General features: G+C 38.9%; 1 non-coding gene across 1 annotated transcript; it reads right to left on the reverse strand.

Annotated features, from left to right (window-relative positions):
- Window positions 1-6,726: 6,726 nt before the first annotated feature.
- LOC136207777 (small nucleolar RNA R71) lies at window positions 6,727-6,833 on the reverse strand. The gene has a single exon (XR_010676904.1). It is a non-coding gene; the product is annotated as a small nucleolar RNA R71 (small nucleolar RNA).
- Window positions 6,834-7,225: the final 392 nt, after the last annotated feature.

Consider the following 7,225-nt stretch of genomic DNA (forward strand, 5'->3'; position numbering starts at 1 on the left):
AAGCTAAGTAGCAATCTAAAGCCAGATCTAACCAGCCATTTGGGTGTAACTGGCTGGCAGTGATATCAAAGTAAGCTAGAATGTCCGCCATCATCTTAGGGAGAGGAAGTCGGAATCCTCTTTCTATATGACTACAATATACGGACAGATATCCGCTTGGCGGACAGGCGGGTCGTTGATGAGGCGCCGCCAACTGAGTCTCATAGTCCTTTATCCACGGAAAGTGATTTGCCAGATCTGCTAGATCCGCGGCGCTCATGCGAGATGGAGTAGATTCCGCACGAGGCGCCTTTCTCCTAGACGGGGCAGAAGAAGAGGCTTCCATCCCGGAAAATCGCCTAAAAGCTATTGACGGAGCAATACCAGGGACAGTGACGGAAGAGTTCTAAAATTCTACCTGAACAAGTTCGACTACTATTACGCGCCGAGTTACGCAACTCAGCTAAATCAGAACTAACTGTACCTTCGGAGGAATAAGAATTTTTCGTTGAAGAAGTAGTCCAGCTAACTACGATTTCAGAGGAAGAGGTCAAATTAAAAAGTTCGAAAGTCGATTCAGAGGATGAAGAAGAGCTCCTAAACATTCAGAAAAAATAGAATTAAAAAGATGAACTTACATGAAAGTAAAAGCTTGGAGGACTCTGAAACTCCAGGAAAAACTCTGGGCAAAGAAAACACAAAGAAAAATGGAAGAGAAGAACAAATGAGGAAGAAAGAGAAAGGAAGAAGGCGTTTTCTCTTTTCTCGAGCGCCGCACCCACAACACGTGTCACCCATCGATTGGCCTCGAACAGAGTGACCATTAATGCAGGTAATCATGACGGCGCGCGAAGAAGCTCAAAAGCCCTAAAGGACTTTAAAGGAACTTTAGGGGGGCTTCTGATAACATTGTGATATTATCCCGATGATCAAAAGGGATATTCGCCTAGAACGCCACGTGTTGATCACCTGATACCGGAGTATCAGGGCGTATTGAGCAAAGAGATCCGACAGACGGATCACCAACACCTCACCACAAGAGATCCGCGGGCGAACCTGTGAGGCGAATCGCCATAACCATTCAATCCGCTATTGAAACAGCTGAACCGATCCCGCAATAAAGACCATTAATAAGCTATCAATAAGCTAACCGGCATACTTAAAGGAAACCAGTAACCGCCATTAATGGAGCATTAATGGAGACTTTCTAGTTACTAAAAGTTACAACTTCATGACTATATATGGCTTGTATCTCAGGCTATCAAGGTACACATTCACTTATCCTTTGTCAATTCAGTTTGCTCTCTTGTTCTTCTATACTGACTTTGGCATCGGAGCTTCCCCCCGTCGAACCCAACGATGCCCCCACAGAGACGGAAGCCTATCGGAAATTCTCCACTAGTCATCAGAACTCAATTTTTATTTTTACAATTATTTTTAGAGAGAGAAAATAGAAAGAGAGAGTGAGTATGTTTAAAGAGAGAATGAAAATAAATTAAAGAGAGATGTGAGAGAATGAGAAGATTGTGAATTTGATAATTTGTTTTTATTTTGGGGTATGTTGGGGGTTAATTTATAAAATAAATAAATATAAAGATCAAAATAACTATTTACCATTTGACTTTTGACTTTTTTTTAACACTATTAGTCAGTTTGGACTGTCATTACTAACGGAATGAACCAGAAGAAACCAGTTTGCAAACTTTTAAAGCACGTAGTTTATGTATGAAAATGACCCAAACCACAGGGTCTATTTTTGTACTTTCCCTTTTTTTATAACGTACCTTATAAAAATCGTTACAAATATGTATCGTCTCCAAAACACTTGTCAATTTCATGCCTTTCCCATGAGTTGAAATTGACAAATATGCCAAACCCTTTTGATTTTTCATTCAAACCGACGTAATTTGAATTATTATACTGAGAAATTTCCATGTTGGTTTCTCACTAGAGTCTTTGTACGAGATTTTATTATATTATTGCAAAGTTGTAAAAGACGTTAGACGCTAGTCGGGCGGACAAAGCCCTTATTGATTAATCGGGGATTAATCGGATTTGTATTTTTTGTTAAATAAAATATTATATACATACAATTAATATATGAATTATACTATATAAAAATAACAATAGAAAATATTTAAATAGAAAAATATACATATTTTAATATTATTTACATTAATGTCCTTAAAAAATAACAAATATATCAATAAAATAACATTTATAACAAAATGTGTCAGAGTAAAATAAAATTAATATTCTTAAAAATACATTTGATGGTTTAACGCGTTTTTTAGTTTTGTTATTTAGTATATATTTTTTTTAAATTAAAAAAATTGACATAAAATTTAAAGGCCAATTTTTTCAAAAAGGCCGCCTGGGAGCCGCCTGGAACCGCCTAGGACCGCCTGAGACTGCCTAGAAGGCCAAAAATTGGTCAACCGATTTATATCGCCCGATTAGTGGAAATCGGGACGGTGTTCTGAAAATCACCGCCTAGGCGCCGCCTAAGCGGCCGCCTTGGCCGATTTTTAGAACACTGTATTATTGTAGACCTGTCCATGGGTCCGAGTACCCGCCCGACTCGTGTCATTTAGCTGGGCTAGGAAAATGAAAATTAATCCTAGACCCAGCCTGACCCAGGCCCGTTAAAGCCCATCTATATTTTGGGCGAGCTTGGGATTGATAAAATTAGCACGGGCCGGCCCAGCCCAACCCGACCCGCCTTTTAATATTAATTAATAAATTTAAATATTTATATATTAAATAAACCCTATAGTTCCACTCATTTTCAATCATAAAACTATGTAGTTTAAAAATTTCCAAACAGGTACCTTGTGTTACCTTCCGTTAGAAAACACAATCGAAACCGACTAACGTTGTTAAAAAAAGTCAAAAGTTAAAGGGCAAACAATTATTTTTGTCTTTATATTTATTAATTTTATAAATTAACCATCTTATTATCTAGTTATCACAAACAATCCCAAAATAAAAAATAAAAATCACTATCTCTTTTCTCTCTTCCTCTTCAATCCCTCTCTCTTTCACCTCTCTCTCTCTTCGAATGGTGAGAAAATTGAAATTTTGGATTTTTTACTATTGAAATTCCGAGCATGGATATTAATCTCTTCTATGTTGATTCTGAGAGCTAAGTTGATTTATTTTAAGGAGTGGACCTAATAATAATATTGTATAGATAGTCAATATGGAGTGGACCTACTATTGAATCGGCTACTCGTTTGCCTCTTTTAAGAGTTGTAGTTCTTCACTATTTTCGGTTTTTGCTTTTGGTTTACATTAATCTAAACCATTTCTTTTTACATTTTTTTTGCATGACAGAATATCGACAAGATTTCTTCAGTCAATTGCCAAGTTCTGGTAATTCATGTAAGCATCACTGCTCCAAGTATCTCAATGGATTATATATGGTTAAATAGCTTAAATTTTGGTGCTGAAATTGTAGGGAACTCATGATGAAGTAGTGGATTTTTCGTAGGGGAAACAACTATGGGAGCTTTGCAAAGAGAATTATGAACCCTTATGGCTTAAAGGAGGAAACCACTCCAATTTGGAACTCTTCCCAAAATACTTAACCCCATCTAAGGAAATGAGTATCGTCCATTAAAAAATTGTCTCCTCATATCCATGCACAAGCTACAACTCAACCCGAGCAACATACTGAAATTAATTCTTCAAATACCACAAACTGCAGCACAGTTAATACATATCAGAAAGCTAGGTCCAAGCTAAGTCTAGATAACCGAGTAAAATTAGGAACAAGCACCATAAATAAGAATTTAATATCCATGCTTAGAATTTCAACAGTAAAATAACCAAAATACTCTAGAGTAAACGTCTGAATCGAGCCCAAGCTGCACGAAGGTCTTGTATTAAAGTTACCAAAAAAGGTCATGTCATTCCTAAATTTAACCATTTTGGAAGGCGGAAAATAGTAAGAAAGAAACTCCTTTTCAAGCTCCTCTGATGTCGTGATAGATCCCGCTTCCAAGGATCACAACCACTCTAATGCTTGTGCTGTCAAAGAAAAGGGAAATTACTTTAGATGGACGACCTCGGGTGGAATACCATTTTACCAAGAAGTGTCGGTACACATAAGAAATTTATCCAAATGTTCGTTTGGATTTTCGTGAAGCTCTCCTCCAAATTGGCCACTTTGTTGGATGAGCTGAATCATGCTCGTTTTTATTTCAGATGTGTTTGCTGGAATGGAAGGGTTGGCGATTCTGTTCCTATTTTGTGGTCTATGTGGAGCTAAGATCTCCAACATTGTCCTTGTATCGTTGCCGCCTCCATTTCAGCGTTGGTTGGTCTCGGCATATTGGTTCTAGTTGTTGACTTCGTCCATTCTTCCTTTTCTTATCCTATACAAAGTACGTTCAATTTCAAGATCAATAGGAATAAGATTACCACTTCAGGATCGGGTGAGCATAAACTAGAAAATAATTAATGAATTTGACAAAAGAAAAAAAATATTAACATAAAAAGAATGATGTTAGTGTATAAGTATTTGTATATAAAAAAATTATTCACAAAAAATGCTTAGACTAACTGATAGCTCCCATTTGTATAGGTTTTTTAGACCCCTTTCAGTTCATTTTTGCTTTATTTCCTTTTAGTTTTGTTATCGTTTTGTTAGCTTTTAGTTAAAATAAGTAATTTCAAGTATTTATGGATTTTTCTGTATTTTCAGGTGTTTTTAGGACTATTTGAGCATTTCCGAACCAGACTCGTTCCTGTTGGAGCATGTCCGGACAATTCGGGGACCATTAGAGCAAGTTCCGGAAGCCTAGGGACCGAAACAGAGAATTTCCAAAGAGAGCTGCCACTATTCAGCGCCTGTCTCGCCGAGACAATGCTTGTCTCGTCGAGACAGTGCCTCGTCTCATCGAGACACAGCCTGTCTCGACGAGACGAGGCGGGCCGATGGTTCCCAAAAGGGAACCATCACGTGGTGTCTCGACGAGACGCCCAGTGTCTCATCGCGCGTCTCGTCGAGACACCTCCTGTCTCGACGAGACGAGACGCTGGGAAGCAATTTCCCAACATCTTCTCACCTCCTGGGAGCAAATCTTGACCTGAAAATGTCCAAAGTACCCCCCGAAATCACCTACCACTATAAATAGAACATTATGCCTCGGTTGTTAGGGTTGGTTTTTCTAGTTATTTTCCCTTTTCTTCTTTCTCTTTTTCTTTAAGCAATTTCACCATTGTTGAGGGGGAATTGTTTCTTGAAACTCATTGAAGATTGGTAGAGGAGAGAACTCTCTCCCCATTTTTGTAATCATAATCAGACACATCCGGGTTTTAGATTTCTAATTCCTTTAATTGTCTTTTACTCTTTGCTTGTTTAAGTTAATAGAGATTCTTGTTGATGAATTGTGTTTAAATTGTTTGGTGAGTTTAATTATGAACTAATCCCCATCCTATCTGGGATGGGGATGAGATTGATTGCTTGACCATGTCTGATTAGGGATTTAGTGTATGGATTACTCCCAATTGATTAGATTGTGCATGCTTTATGTCCTAGATTTATCAGAAATAGGATCGAGGCTAGAATGAGATTCGATGATGATCAACTAGCCTGAAACTACTGAACCTAATGCCTAGAATCTGACAAATATAGGATTGCAGATAGGTAGTTACCTGACCAATGAACTAGCTAATCCGAATTAGCATAATCTAACCTCGCTAGAGACCACTAGGAGTGCGGTTTAGTGGCTGGGCTACGACTTTAGCCTCAATCACCACAGAACCTAATGCTTTGCATGTCCTAGGTTATATGCCTAATCAAGCCGTCAACCGACTGTATGTGAATAGACTGCAAGTGATTGACCATATTCATGCGGTTGATTAGGTGATTATCGTCAATTGTCCTTAGGATATACAACTGAATCCCAGCACATTATACATGGAATCCAATTAAGAGCATACCCATCTTAGATTATTTCATCAATTAAATGGAATCCTACCCCTTCAATAGCTTTTGTCTTTTGTTTTAGAAATTTATCTTTTTAACGACTCCACTATATATTCAACCTTCCGAATAATTACGTTCTTTTCCTTAGACCGATTAGTTGTGACAAATAGTCTTTGAGGTTCGATCTTGTGCTTAAGCACTATACTACTTGCTGCGATAGGATACACTTGTCCTATTTATTGCTATATACTTTGCAAGCATCAAGTTTTTGGCACCGTTGCCAGGTACTATTTTTGTTTATAACTGGTTTACTCTTAGTGAAGGATTTATATAATTGTTTGGAATTCCTAGAACCGAGGATCTACGGATCACTCATCATTGCATCTTGATTCTTAAGCTGAAATTGTTCTTGCAGGAAATAAAAGGAGGACACAATGGCCGAAGATCTTTCGGTCATGGAGTTGTTGAAGGCAAAGCGGCCTACAAGCACCTCTAGCATCCTTGATCCATCAATAACAGCAACGTCAGTTGACATCAGGCCAGCAATGATTCAGATGATTCAGAACTCGGGACAGTTCGGTGGGGATTACTACGAAGATCCTAACTCACATCTTGACAAATTCGTGGAATACTGCGGCACCTTCAAGTGCGAAGACGTCACATCTGAACAAATCTTCCAGAAGCTGTTCAGATCTTATTTGAAAGAAGAAGCTGCAGAATGGCTACAATCCATCGAGCCAGGCTCTCTCACTGACTGGGACACTACAGTCTCAGCATTCCTAGCAAAGTACTTCCCTTCATCAAAGACGGCACAATTCAGAAGCGAAATCACCTCATTTAGGCAGTCCGACAGTGAGAACCTGCATCTAGCCTAGGAGAGGTTCCAGAAGTTGTTAAGACGGTGCCCCCACCATGGTTACCAATGGTACCAGCTTGTTGACATGTTCTACTCCAAAATATCTCATGTCAGCCGCGCTTTTTTGGATGCAGCAGCAGGAGGAAATCTATTCAATAAGACGGCAGTTCAGGCAGACAATCTGGTGAAAGAGTTGGCTGAACGGAGTGCATGTTGGCAAGTTGAGAAACTGGCTCCAAAAAGAGGCACAACAGTAGAGGAGTTCCCTAGAATATCTTCAGAATCAAATCATCAGATAGCAGCACTTACAGAAAAAGTGGATCTGCTGGGAACTCACCTCAAATCACTAGAACCAGTAGCAAACTATGAGGTTTGCAGCGGAGGGCACAAGAACGTGGAGTGCCCGATGGTACTAGAGCAGATCCATTATCTCAAGCGGTATGGGTCAAATAGCA

The sequence above is a fragment of the Euphorbia lathyris genome, chromosome 9 (assembly GCF_963576675.1).
Source record: "Euphorbia lathyris chromosome 9, ddEupLath1.1, whole genome shotgun sequence".
Lineage (NCBI taxonomy): Eukaryota > Viridiplantae > Streptophyta > Magnoliopsida > Malpighiales > Euphorbiaceae > Euphorbia > Euphorbia lathyris.